This window comes from Tympanuchus pallidicinctus, unplaced genomic scaffold (assembly GCF_026119805.1).
Source record: "Tympanuchus pallidicinctus isolate F22 unplaced genomic scaffold, pur_lepc_1.0 scaffold2, whole genome shotgun sequence".
NCBI lineage: Eukaryota > Metazoa > Chordata > Aves > Galliformes > Phasianidae > Tympanuchus > Tympanuchus pallidicinctus.
Genome location: NW_026294721.1, coordinates 29,045,593 through 29,060,611, shown reverse-complemented (window position 1 = coordinate 29,060,611; position 15,019 = coordinate 29,045,593). Strand labels below are relative to the sequence as shown.

General features: G+C 34.5%; 1 protein-coding gene across 33 annotated transcripts in view; it reads right to left on the bottom strand.

Annotated features, from left to right (window-relative positions):
- SORBS2 (sorbin and SH3 domain containing 2) overlaps positions 1-2,928 on the bottom strand; it is a 143,254-nt gene extending 140,326 nt beyond the window's left edge. For 6 of the 33 annotated variants that reach the window (XM_052682553.1, XM_052682558.1, XM_052682562.1 and 3 more), the window contains exons 1-2: positions 2,685-2,927; positions 240-326 (exon numbers count right to left, since the gene is read on the bottom strand). The gene's annotated coding sequence lies outside the window, so the exon portion shown is untranslated. Of the gene's footprint in view, positions 1-239; positions 327-2,684 lie in introns of all 33 variants that reach the window. The other 27 variants (XM_052682572.1, XM_052682565.1, XM_052682568.1 and 24 more) reach the window with 15 other exon arrangements.
- Positions 2,929-15,019: the final 12,091 nt, after the last annotated feature.

The following is a 15,019-nucleotide window of genomic DNA, read 5'->3' as shown; positions in this document are numbered from 1 at the left end:
ATGACTGGAAATAGAACATCAGCTAGTATCTTAGCACAGTCTCACTCAAATGGGAATTTAATTGGAGTTTTCTGATCTTTCTTGTAGTACCTAGAGGATGGATGCTTTCTTCAAAAAAATAGCTGAAAAAGCTCACTGGTCCTCCACTAGCCCATGGTCAACAGCCTTCATTTTGAGACAAAAATAATAAGCATTATTCTTAGCGTTATCTATAGATACTGTATCAGTATATCACTCACCACTGTGATTTAGCCCTTCCTGCCATTTTTCTTCATAAAGTAGTTGCTGGATGTCTCCAGTAAGCTTCACAGAATAGAAAATTATACCTTCAATGAAACAACAACACAATCTTATGACCTTCCACCAATTCTGCTTGCTTACATTTCATTAAAATTCTGTTACGAAAAATAAGTTCAACTTCAGCAATTTTGCTACATTCCAAAATAGTTTTAAAAGCATGACCTATAACAAATAAGGGGCATTGACATCCACTGACAGGAAATAGCAAAAGAACAGAAGAACTAGTAAAAAACAGATTATATTAAAGCTAGCGTTTTATTTTCTGCTTTGCTGTATTTGTTCCTAGATATTTTTCTATTAGTGAAATATATCTGCTATTCAGTCCTGAATATCATTTGAAATTACAGATCTTTCAGAAACTCTTTCCAGTTGTGTAAAAAGTCAACATTATATTTAAATTAAAAGTTCTTTCATAAAGGCAAAATTGGACTGCTCTCACCATGACAGAAAAAGTTATGATTTATTAATAAAAAAATGAACTCCTCAATTGATTGTTTTGTTTTGTTATTTTAATTGGTCATTTTACTTAAACAAAATATAAGCAAGCTGAGACAAACTAATAAACATAATTTGTCCAAGGATGCAGGTGACCACAGGCCTGGAAAAAACATGATGTCCAGTTCCTTGGTCATCAGTATCAATAACCACTTGAGGCACAGTCTTCTGAAGAGCATACAGGAGTTCAGACATGTCAGGCAGTAATTGTACCAAGGGTGAAGCTTTTACATCCTCTATCTAGCTGAACACAGAGTTCAGCCCCAGCTGTTGGCTTTGTAATTTCAAGTTCTCGCAAATAATGATCAACTTTTGTACTGTTTGTTCAATGGGATATTTGGCAAAGATATTGTAGAATTCTAGGTAAGTCGTACACAGTAATGAGTCGATATGAGTTGAAAATGTGAGACATTCAAATAAAAGTATTAAAATGTATTTCAGAAGTGCTTTCTAGAGAGTTTTGGGAAAGTTTTACCACAAGTATATCCTTATTACATAGTTGTCCTTTGAGGCATGTTACTTACAGGAAGTGGTATAGGCATATAATAGGATAGAAGAGATGAGAAAAGTAACTCTGATTTTCCTAAGAATCAAATATTTAAAAGTATTAAAGGAAACCCTGAAGCCCTTTTGCAATTAAAGATGAAAGTGCTTTAGCCTAATAAGATTAGATCCCTGCAGTATTGTTACATCTTACTGCAGTGCTAGATTTTATTGAAATCCTCAAGCAATTTCCACACTATTTTCTCTCCCATTATCAATATTTTACTTTTTGATATAATTTCACTCAAAGGTAGCACTTAAGCTATGACTACCTATTCTCAAATATAGAATCTGACTAAAATTATAATAAACACTTTATTATTATTATTATTGTATATATATTTTTTTTAAGTCTTTGCAGATATAGCTTTCAGTTACTTAAAATACAGCTAAAACTAAAGATGAAATCGACTGATAAAGAGGTTCATTCCTTTCGTATTTATTTGGTTATCAACTACTGTGATTAACATATCACTCATAACAATACCTAATTTCTCATCACTTTAAATGACTTCAACATAGTTATTCCAACAAAACATCTCACATTTTACACTAATTTGTGTAGATATCAGTTCACAAGAACCACAATATGAAGGAATATTCTGTTTCCAGTTCTTTAGGACAACATTTCAGAGAAAACAAGTGTGAATCCGAGTTCATGAAGAACCATGCTCTCCCAAAAATTAGTAGTTCATCTCTAGTTTTAACAGAAAACAACAGTTTGAACAACTTCCATGTGAGCAAATGTTGTAAAGTTTATCCTCCCATTTCTTGAAATACTGCAGATACATCAACTGTAATCTAAAGTGAAACAAAAAATGAGAAGCAGCCGCTGAAATACACTGTACTTTTAGAATATACTGAGTACATTGCCAAGACAGTTAATAGTTTATAGTTCTAGACTGTTTATAGTGAATAGTCCAACCAATTTATAGTTAAAAGTCTTCCAGTCCTGACTGTGCCATGTACAGTTATTATTAAATTATTATTATTAAATACTTATGTTAATTTGTAGACTTAAACAGGAATTCAGATCAAGTCAAATTCCAAATAACATTTCACACCATCTAGTTTCCAGCACTACTCACAGTGAATTTTGCTCTCCATGCCAAACTACAGATACCTACAAGACTAAGTGAGCTCCTCTCTAATTCTGAACAGTAATGCTATCAAAACCAAAACTGGGCCAATCTCACACTGAAGTGCTGAAATTTTAAGAGATTATAACAGAAATTGTACATGAGCATTTCACATATACTGCTATAAGTTACTTTATATTTTTCACTCAGTCTCCAAGACTTTTCTCTTTCCTCCCCATTTATAATACAGGAATCCAAAACACTTACCATTTCCATTTTTATACCATCTATGACCTAAAAGCCTTATTCTGAGCTCTTACATACAGACCTTCCAAACAACAGCTTCCCCCTCTCCCTAGCAGCTCTTACTTTTCTTTAAGCTGTTGCTGAAGATTTGCAGCTACTTCTTGGGAGAACGGTTCTCTAGCTTCTGCTAGAATGGTTCAGGCACACATACCCACATTTGGCAGTTCATTACTGTCTTTCCTCTGTCCCTTCGCTATCATTTTTTTTGCACCTTATTATCACTACATTTATAGAATACTCTTTCATACTCTACTAATTAGAGCATGCATTCCTTTTCTATTTGAGAAAGGACACTGTAACCTTTAATCAAGTAATGAGCGTCAACTGTGCGAAAAAAATGCATAGGAATGAGAGTTTACTGGCAAAAAAAAACCAGAGTGGGATAATGGATTTTCAGGTGTTGCCCACACTTACTGGCAAAAATACTTTGCAAAAGATTTCCAGCATGTGTGGAGATCCTCACTGGTCTCACTTCTGGCTTATATAAAACAAAGGCCATCCCCAAAAACAAGAATCAATTCAAATATTTATCTCTTTACTGCAAAACTTAAAATGTACAGAGGCAGCAGAATCATGTCTAACTTTTATATAAACATTATATATTACTTTATCATATAGACATACGTGAGATCAAATTGTCACTTTCTACTCATTATTCCCTTGTAGCCTCAACCTGGGTGTTTTCATATTTTTCTATTCCATGCACTACTGTCCAGAATACTGATCTATTTCTTAATACATACCTCTACCCAACCTAATTTTTAAAAATTTGACATAGGAAAATAAGGGAAAAAATTAGGAAAGTCAGTCCCAACTGATCTTTCTTGCTTCTGCTTCCTCAGTCCTGGGTCCCATACTTTCTACATTTCATGATGTTCAGGACCAGAGGATAACCAGTTGCCTAAAAATAAAGAACTTTCCAAGGCTCTTAACTAAAGAACAAAAAAAAAAAAAAAAAAAGAGTTCTTGCCTGATTAGATTGGTTTATTAAGTGATAGAAAACTTGTTGGGCTAGTTCTCTCCACCTCTCACACTCCTTAGTGCTAACTGAAGTACATTTTCAAGTTTGTCCTTACTTACAGATTAAGATTCATACACCTTACGTACAGGACTTTAATCTCCCACACAGTGCTCCTAGAAAAATATCTATTTGAAACCTAAGCTTAAAAGAATCTTAAAGAAATGCCATCAGCTATGGCACTTCAGATGTCGGAAGCATAGAAAAGCATCAGTAGCAAATAGGTACAAAGCTAGAAAATAGACTATTTTCTGAAGTTCTTTGAAAGCCAGGAAGTTTAAAATAAGCTCATTTTAAAGTGGGCTTGTTTTATCAATTCTGAGAACTTTGCAGCCTCTCTGTATGCCGGATGAGGTCACAAATGAATTCCAAAACACCTCTGACAAAGTATAAATACCATAGCAGAGAATGCCTATGTCACATTAACATGTCTGTCTGGCATAGCTACAATAGCAAACTTGATAAGGTACCTATCAGCTTATCCACAGCATTCTTTTTGTGAAGAGGTCATTTCTTCTTTTGTTCTACAAAGTGAAGCAGTGCCAAAACATTCCAGAACTGATTAAACAAATAATAGCACCATCTACCTCTGCTAAGAAATTAACAGTCTGTACTTTTTTGCTAGCTTAATTATTTTCCTTAGAATAACATATCAGGAACTTCTGCACATCACTTGCATAACATGGCTTTTGTCCTAGAAGTGAATCTACTTATTGCAACTTCCAGATTCCAGTTTCCTACTAGCTGTAGCTATGATTAAGCTTCTCAAAATATACTTAACATTCATTTTCTACTTTTTCTTCAATAATTTTCAACTTCATTTCAATTTTTGGTCTTGAAGAGTGCTGCATACAAAGCAGTAGGTATCAAATAATGACAAAGGATTATTTAAAATCTGCTGTCAGTTTACCAAGCACCTCACATTAAAGGAAATAATTTGTTATAGAATCTTAGAACTAGACTTGGTACTAAGAGGGAAGCTTGAAACATTACAAGAGAAACAATTCCACAGCAACATTAATCTTCACCTGTATTAGCCTGCAGTGTGGCCCTACATCAAATAGGGCTAACAGCATCCTGGGCTGTGTTAAGATGAATATTTCCAAGAGGTCGAGTCAAGTTATCCTTCATCTACATTCAGAGATGGGGAGGCCACACCTGGGGTGCTGTACCAGTTCTAATCTCTCTAGTACAGACAGCAGCAATTCTGCAAAAAAAAGTAACTTCTTAAGTTTTGGTTTTTAATTAAAGATCGTGATTTGTTGTTCTGTGACAGAAAGCCACAAAACTTTGATTTTTCCACAGAGGATTCAACTTAGATAAGCAGAAACCTGAAAGACAGCATCAGAAACTACAATGTAGAAGCGTTTGAATATTGAATTATCCTAGCATTGAGTTTTTAAGGAGGCAGCAGTGATGAGTTTGCTTAGCACTGCTTTCTGAAGGAAGCTGCAAATGAAGTGTAGTGTGGGAGGGTAAGAACTACTGTATTCATACACAAGAGGAAAGAAAAGACATCTCAAGTGTATTCATGATTTAGAAGCTCCTATCACAGATGTTGTTTCCATAGCAACGAAAACACTTCAAAGCTAGGCAAGGATTTTAAAGGACAGCACCACATACATTAAATATTAAAAGCAGATACTGTCTATCAAATGATTATTTGAGAATTGTACCAATGAACTGGCACAGTTCATTAGAGTTACCATTTGTTAAGAAGGTAAAAATCCACTGAGTGATCCATTAAAAATAGGATGGAAATAGTGAAAGAATCACAAGAAAACACCCTGGTACACAACATCCTGTTTTACAGCTCTTCTGCAGGCTAAATCTAAGATGAACAGCACACTACCAGTTGATGCAGTTCTGCTTAGCACACTCACCACCAAAGGTGGCATTCAACATAATCTCTCTTCTTGGATAGACTACATGGCATATGTGACCACAGGAAAAGACAGGATAGAGAAGGCAAGAAGCAGTATGCATGGAACTAAGCTCACGATGATCCAACTAATTTGTAATATCTACCTTTTTATCACTTCCTTGTTTATGTAGCTGAAAGATTCCGTATAAGCCAGCCTTTTCTAGATAAAGTAACAAAACACAACAAACAAAATAACACATTACCAAAAAAATCCACTTGTACTATTAATAATGCTTAGCACTAGGCAAATGCTACAGAGAAAATGTACATTCAATTTTGCTGGATCAAGACCTTTATCAGTTTTTTCAACAGCAGATTGTTGCTGCTGCTGAACTGTTGACTGGCATATAATAATTAATTGAATACCTTCAGCTGAAAACCCCCATGTGGATAATTCACCCATTTATTATCATTTTTGAGAAATGAAACATCATAAGCATGTAATCTATTTTCCAAACTCAATAAATGCCTTATACAACAAAGGTACAAATATGTTATGAACTATGTATTTTCTACACTGCACCACTACATCTGATGCACTATACAACTTCAGAAATTAACAACGTAAAGAAATTAACAACGTAAAAATACCTTTGAAAGCAAAGTTACACTTCAAGTTATTTAGCCATTTAATAAGGCCATATTTGTCGGTCTGATTCTCACATAAGAGAAAGGACATGGTCAAAGGAATACAGAACGACAAGCATCAGATTTCTACCTATCTCAGCTCACTTATTCAAGAACTGCATTGTGAGGATTTCCATGCATATCATGAGAAGGAAACCTCATAGAAGATCAGTCTGAAGGTACTTTTCAGAAAGTTATTAAAAATGCTCTTGGACTCTTCCTAACTGTCCTATTAGTATCTAAGGAGAGAAGCACATTCAGTACAGTATTTTCAAATACCTGCTTTGGTGTAATAGTATTTTTAAATGTTGTGCTGGTAATCGATAGGGAAAGTCAACATTTACACCCAAAACATACCAACTGGTTCTTCCCTCAATTACATGTTTTTCAAGTACCTTATCCTCTTAGAAGTTAGTACTATAGCATTCAGGCAAGAGGTACAATACCTTTAGGAAAAAATCTATAGTAGTCCAACACTGTATAAATGAATAAAATTCCTGCACTGTATTACTAGTTTTAATCAGCCACAAGAATAAAATAAAGAAAAGCATGACTTTTTACTTGCTCCCCCCAGAGAAGAAAAGGATGTAGGTGGGGCACCTAAATGACTCTAATTATTTGTTAAAGGTCAGGGTTAGCTTTTACCAACTGCATGAGGAAGCTAAATATCTGTCACATCTCTGGAGCACAGTCACGAAACTGCCAGTGACTAAAGCACAAATAAGCCTTGGCTAGGACTCAAACTTGACTATATTTAACAATAAATACCTTTTTAAAGTAGGTAAATTGTAAGACACTAGATAAATTTATGCAAGATACATTCAATGCTGAAAAAATTTCAATGAAGATTACTGTTTGGCATTTGCTATGTGGTTTGGTAGTATGATCGCTACATTTGAGGAGAAAAGGGAATTTCTTGCCAAAGTCTTGAAAAATACCCCTTTGAAAGATGAAAACAATCTTGCTGCACTATAATTATTACTGTTGCTGAAAAACACAAAGTGAGTTTGATAACTGATATGTTACCAGGATACCTAGTTCTTCATGAAAAACTCTTATTTCCCTTGCGATGTTTTCTGTGCATTAAGTGAAATGGAATTTCCAGCCTTGAAATACACTTACTGTCATCTCACAAAATGAATGAGGCCACTTAATTCCAGGCAGTCCATTTTTAACCTCAGAATTATGACAGAAAAATTTACTTGTCCATAACCTCCTCTTAATTAGCTTCTTCCTAGAAAATCCCTAAACAGACGAAGAAGTTAAGCAGGATTTCCCTTATTTAATTTTGGACATGTACAATATAATCTTAGCAAAAATATGGTTTTTTTTTGCAGTTTTCTAGTGAGTTAACAGGGTACTGCAGAGAGATTATGCATAGAATCAATTTTGTATCTGAGGCATAAATAGTTCACGTGCAGGTCTGCCAGGCAGTTCTGCAGCAGTTGGTTTTAATGCTATGAGCACTTACCTACACATACACTCAGCACTCAACCAATACTGAGATACTACAGTGGAGAATCAGGAGTTTCTCGATGCTGAGGAGTTGTATGCCAAGGGTATTATAACAACCACCCAGATATTTTCATTCTCTGATATTAAGCAAAATCACATAAGTAGAATAACAGCTCTGGAGAAAATGTCTATCTTCCTCATATACATTTTTCTAGTGGGTAAAAAAAAAAAGCTTAGGAGCCTTCAGAAAATGAGCATTGTTTTGATTAGTAAGACTTCAGGCTAGTAAAATAGGGAGAAAAATAATTATTGAAGCTAGAAATCTTTGTGCATAACAGTTGTCAGCTTTCCTTCCTTTTTAGTCCAAGTGCAGTACATAACTGCACCATATAAGCTTCACAGGGCAGTCTGAAGTCCGCCTCATATTTTTGCAGAGGTTAGCAAGCAGTAGTTCACAAAATGATATTCCTGAATGAGATATTTCATCTTAGTTCCCCTCAACAGAGGCCCAAAGAGTTTTTTGAATCAATGCACAAATATTTTCAATTGGAAATCTCAACAATCAAACTGAAAATAAATAAAAAACAGCATCAATTTTATCACTGACCACTTTTGACTATTTTAATTCTACACTGAGTATTTTCATTCCTCATTTAAAACTACAATACTTACGTTCATTAAGTGAAGTAAATACTTCTAGTCTCAATATAACAACAGTAAAGATTAAAAAGGCACAGAGGTGTATGGTTTTTTTTTCCCTGCTCTAACATCAGCACAGTGGCACTGTACACACAACTATTTTATGATGGACTTGTAACTTTTTCCCTAGAATTTGGAACTGTCAGTAACTTATTTGAATTTTACTGAATGAGAATGTTGTTTCATTTGTCCCACCCTTGGAGGTGTTTAAGGTCAGGTTGGATGGGGCCCCAGACAATCTGATCTAGTTCTTGATCAAGCAAGTGGCAGTCCTGCCTGTGGCAGAGGGCGTGGAACTAGATAGCCTTGAAGTCCCTTCCAACCCAAGCCATTCTATGATTCTATGATTTCATCTCTACTTCACAGGAGGGCCACAAAACAGGACTACCTAGAAGAAAATCTTCTTTAAATAGCCAATTAGAATCTTAAGAGAGAAAGATGCATCAGTGCCATAAATAAACAGAAAACACAAAATCAATGAAGTATACAGTTCTTCCAGGCAAAACCATTTACCATTGTTACTAACATCCCAAATGTTTTACTAGATGGGAAAACAATTGCTGTGTAAATATAGAACCTATTTATATGTCACGACATCAATGATGTCATAAGTACCTCATTATGTCAGTGCGTGAAAAATCATTTTTAGTATGTATTCAGTCTATTCTTTTGGCTAATTAGCACTGATGTAGCTCAGGATTTCTAGAGACTGAGATTTTGAATAACTTCAAAACTGCATACCTGCTGATGAAGTAAATGAGAACAGTGTTGCCATATTAAGTATTTTGCATTTTTGACACAATGGGAAAACATTAAACAATTTTGAGTCAGTGAAGCAGGTATAAGGCAAGCAATTTAAATTTAAATTTAAAAATCATCTTACAGGCCAATGACAGCCACATCAAAGAATCTCATCTTTCTGGATATTCTACCATTTTTTGATCCAACTTTTCCAGACAATCCTCAACATCTGGCATTATAACAGCAACAACCTCAGGTCCCTCCATCAGTCTTTACAGTGGGATATTGTACAGCATGCAGTATTATTTCTTTCAGTCAGCATATGCCTCTTCATTCAGGCCAATCCTTACAACAGACAGAAAAAAAAATCTTATTACATCTTAATCTGGAGGATGAATCCAAGTGTTTTTCTTCCTTTTAATTATTTATTGAGTCATCAGAAAGCCTGATGACTTCTCTCTTCTTTCTCCTTCTGGCAGTGTACTATTATTATTTTGTACAAGTGAAAGATTGAGTTCCTCTTTTTAAGGTACTTAATTTTTATACAACTGGCCAAAGTCAAAACTGAAGAAATGTTCAAGCTTCTAAAGAAAAGTGTTTGCAGTCTTCAATATGTTCAAGGAGACAGTAATATCTTAATTCAAACTGAAACAGAATTCAGTTTCTCACATTTAGGAGCACACAGCCAGTTTGGATTTAAACAGTTATCTGTAGGCTGCATTACCAGTTCCAATTCTGATGTGCAGATCCTCAACTGCAAGAGTCTGACTTTAAATTCAAGGATACAAGTAGAAAACATAATATCTATTTGCTCCTCTAAACTGTATAATAGTCCTTTCACTGTGTGAAAATTCAAAAGAGAATGAAAATTTTATTGCTTTTGGAATCATTCATGAGCTCTGAATAAAGACAAATCCTAGACACCTCTTTGCATATTGCTTCTTGTTAGGCAATTTGATTTTTAAAGAGTTGTGATATCAGGAAAATAAATGCTAGTGATTCAGTTTCAAGAAAACAAAGAATTTGGTATATTTTCATAATTTGGAGTTAAAGACATTCCACATTTTTGGATTTTAAAAGAAATTTTTGATGATTCTGCATAGAAGTTCACTTACATCCAGTTATTAGTAGAGCTTACTTTTAACAAGTCCCTGAGTTATACTATCAAGTTTTTGATCTGAATGTAATCATGGAGTCCCCAGAGTAAATGTTGATGAATCAAATTTATTCTCTTTTTATTGAAAGCCACTGAAAGGAAAATAATATAAAAAAGCATGATTCAAGGCATTAAAAAAAATATATCTTTAAAATGACCGTATAGTGATTTTTTTTTTTTTTTTTTTGCCTTTGAGAAAAGCAGCTTTCAGGAGCCTCTAGAAGGCAGATGTTCGCTACATGAACCTGAAAGTTTTCCTCATTCAGATTTAGAATTTATTCAGAAGTTAGAAAATGGAGGGGAAAAATTATTCCAAATTTATGCAATGCCATCAGGTCCTTAATTTGAATAAGTTCTCCTACTGAAATAAAAGATTTAAAACAAAAAATGTTTATTTTGTACATTTCGCCTTGTCCAATAAAGAGGGCGGGTTTTTTTGTTTGCTTGTTTTTTTTTCTTTCCAATACTTTTCATTGAAGTGCTGAAGTTACAGATATTTAATCTCCTGAGTAAGAAAAAAATAATTTTCAAAGTGCTATGAATCTTTAGGACATATTCAGGAATGGCATAGCTGAATTTTAAGCTGCCAGAACTTTCACTACCACGTTTTTGTGATGTATAAGAGGCCATGACTTTTGGGATTCTTCTCCATTTTTTTTTGAAAGTGATAGAGGCAGAAGTTACATCAATAATATCTGCTGTAGGCATTAAAAGTCAAGACTGTGCATTATAGATGTTTCCATAAGCCATCAGGATTAGTGTTTGAGGATTACTCCAAACGTGGCATCTGCTCAACTAGAAAAACTATGAGAATTTCCATGCCTCATGATAAAAATTTTTTAACTGGTAATTAGCATCTATCATCAAATTACTGATAAATTTAGAGGACATTTACTTAATGACTGATTCCAAGCTGTCAATCCTTTCAAAGTAACACACTTGTTTCCAGCCTCCAAGTAAACCTTGGTCTAGTCCTCCATGCTGATATGAGATTCTTTTCAAAAGTGCTGAGAACTTGCACTAATCTCTTCTTATGTTGTAACTGGAAACTTCAGTTTACAAGAGAGCAGACTATTTTTGAGGCCATTGCAAGCATTCTGCCTAAGGATCCCCCACACAATTGCTCCACTGTTATCAGAGCTCTTTCACTTCAATCCTGAAGCACAAAAATTGTTAAGGATAATGCCACATTAAAATAGTTGTCTGACTATGGTTTAACTGTATCAAAAACCAAACAACCAGATCAAGTTGCAGATAAATTCTGTTGGAAAGAGCTAAATCCTTTTCATCTGAGATGCACTCACAGGAAAGCCAAGGAAATCACTATACTTCCTAATGACTTCTTTGTCCCTTATTTCTTACATAGAAACATCTAGCATCAGACCTAGTACAAAATGTATGGAGCATGAGTGGAGTCACTTCATCTTTCCTCCACATTCCTCCAATAACACAATCACACCCTAGGTTCCAGCACTGGGACCCCAGTGATCAAGCCACCTTTTCATTACGTGTGTTGAGAAGCTGAAAGATATTAATATATACCTATTCTTTTAAAGAGTAAGTTAAAAGCTAGCAGAAACGTGGCTGCTGCAGCCATCAAGCTGCCCTCTTCTCATTTCCAGTGAGAATTGGAAAACATTCAGAACAAGGTTATTGGCTTATAGACTCCTACAGTTGTAAGAGGTCTGAAGTCAGAAGTGGGTATATAGTACATTTTCTGAAACGAGCAAAGGCTCATTGGTATTACCAACACCCCAGATCTCAAAGTAGACAAATTCTCAGTTTACTAGGTATGTATTCTTAATAATTAATAGTATTTAAAATAATAAAATAACTTACTTGAATTAGGCAGTATTTCCTTCAATATTTCATAAAATCAATTAATCAGCTCACACTGGTAAGATCAACCACCAACATCAATCTACAAGAGTATGAAGGTTCTGGTTGGCTGCTTAGTCTTTCAGTGCTGCCACCACTGACCCTCATAATGCAGAAGATAAAAATGACACACTTGGAAATTAGCAAAGATGTCATACATTTAATGTGTTGTGATTTTCTGCAGCAAATTCTAGTGTTTGAAAGGTTAAGTGGCAGGAGCATGATCTCACAGCAATAAACAAAGAATTTCAAGGAAGCCAAGGTCTGTCAAAAAACTTCAAGCCTTAGTAGTGCATCATTATTTATCTTCTAATCACCCAATATAGCTTATTCCAAACTTGTGATCTTTTGGAGCACTAGCTGTTTAAGAGAAGTATCCACATTATTAGCCACATACTGAGGAGCACATATCCATTTATATCAGCCACCTTCAAATGGACTCCAGTGAATATCTACTTTTAGTGCACAATTTCCCAAACATTTCCTCTTGAATTGCTCCTGCAATCACAACTGAGTTTCAAAACTTTTTGTCTGGGTCTGGCAGCTACAGCGATATACTGAAAAACAACACGTTAGTTTATGCTCATAGTACCCTAATAACAAAGCCAAATATACAGTCTCATCTTTGATATTCGGAATGCCACAAATAGAAACTATTTGAGACAGAATTGTAGGATTTGCTTGGTTAGCAGTGTTGTCATCCATTCAGCAAATTATATAACCACATACTGTAAAATTCCAAATGAATGAGCAGATTCCTATTTTTTAGAAGAAAATTGAATTTTACACTTTGTCAGTGATTTAGCATTCATTGAAGATCTACAGACAAAGTGATATGTACCTTCATGAGACTCATCAGTTCAATTTATATATAGTCTGTTGAAAGGCTGGCTTGCGAAGAGCATACTTTGGAAGAGAACAGAAAAACAACTCAGCTTCTTCTAAGTGCTAGGTTTTCCACCTACAAAAGATGCTAGAATTAGCACTAACATTTGGTTAAGTGATAGGTAGGAGTCCTAGCTGGGTAGCTAGCTAGCTCAGTGTATAGAAAACTGTATGAAGAGAGGTCAGCGTTTGGTTTGCTAAAGTCAGAAGAACCCATTATGAATGGGTTCAACCTGAAGTACAGCTAACAGCATGCTAACTTTTCCTAATCTATGTCAACTCAAATAACAGTAGGTAAGCCATTTAACACTTCAAAAAAGTTATCCCGATCCCAGTATATTTTTCAAAAATTCATTTTAAAAATGAATTTGACCAGTATTCTCCCTCTGCCGTCCCTCACAGCAGTAATATTTCTCTTGCCTGTGCTAGGCATAGTCTCAGAATAACGGTGGTATTTTTAGTCACATTGTCCTTATTTATTTGCCACATCTTTTCATTACATTTTATTAAAAATAACAGTGGCCTTCAATAGAACTTAACTACAGTTTTATTATAATACTCTTCAATGATTTTTTAAAAGCCAGATTATCATCCTTTTGTTTGATTTCGGGTTTTTGTTTGTTTTTTTTTAGACATAAGACAAAGAACAGAGTAAGAAAATTCTTACACTGCTGTTAATTTTAACCACTTTATCAATTATGAGCTGCCATTCAAGTTAATCAAGTGATTCCATTATTATTATCATTAGTTTAAGAGAATGAAATCATTGGTACTAGTCAAGATATAAATAGCTGTGGCATAGCTGAAAGCTGACACAATCCTAAAGCATACTTGCAAACGTTTGTCTTTTTTCCAATCAGATAACCTAACTTTCCTAAGAATTCTTAGATATCTACTCTAAAAAAATTGCAGTCCTGTAATGAAATTTAAATTATTAACATATCAGAAAGCATTCATTAGATATCCTACACTCACAGTCATAATATTCCATAGGAGGGAGTTATAAGAAATACTTGTCAGTTAACATTGTGAATTCCAATTTTTGCTCTGCATCACATCCAGTACTTCTTAGTAGTACAGTTATTTTCTAAACTGATAGGGCTAATGAAATAACAAGATTTGGATCTAGAATTACAGAAAAACATATGCACAATTCAAAAAAAGCATCCTGAACAACAAATGTTTTCTCTGGTTCTTATCAGTGCAAAAGTACTTTTCTTGCACCTTACCCAATGCAAGCTTTTAGCCTTTAATTAATGAGACACAATTTTAAGAACTAAGTTGTTCTAGGTATTATTGCAGTTAACTACATTAATTATTGAACTAAGAGGCAGAAAAAAAAATTCACTCTCACAGCACTTTAGTTGAAGAGTATTTGCAAATGGGAAGAGTATTTAATCTGCATAACAGCTGTATCTAAGTCTTAGTTTTACACAGGATGCCACTGCAGCCTGTACTGCTGTATGAATGAATTAAACTGTCTGAAACAACTCAGTTTGAATGCATTACTAAAGCAAAGATTACGTGGACTGAAACATCACAAAAAAGATTAAATTTATCACTGTAATTGTGATTGAATTTCGATTTATATTTTTCATTTCTTACTTGCTGTATAGGAGATCATTGCACTCCTGGAGAGGAATCTACCCTCAATAATCAGAAAAGGAACATTGAATTTCAGTTCTGCATTTAATTTTTTCTTTAAAAGAGCTTATTTTCTTGTGCCCATGCTCCTTTCATAGGTAGGATCTTAGGACCTTTACAGAAGATAAGTCATTTTAGCCATAAGGGTTTAAAGACAATTTGAACTATAATACTTATTTCCCCAGATAGTATAGCAACTGTTATCAGTCAAATTGAAAAAAACTGAAAAGCCTGAGACACCACAAAGCTTTTACTGCTATCCAGAGCAT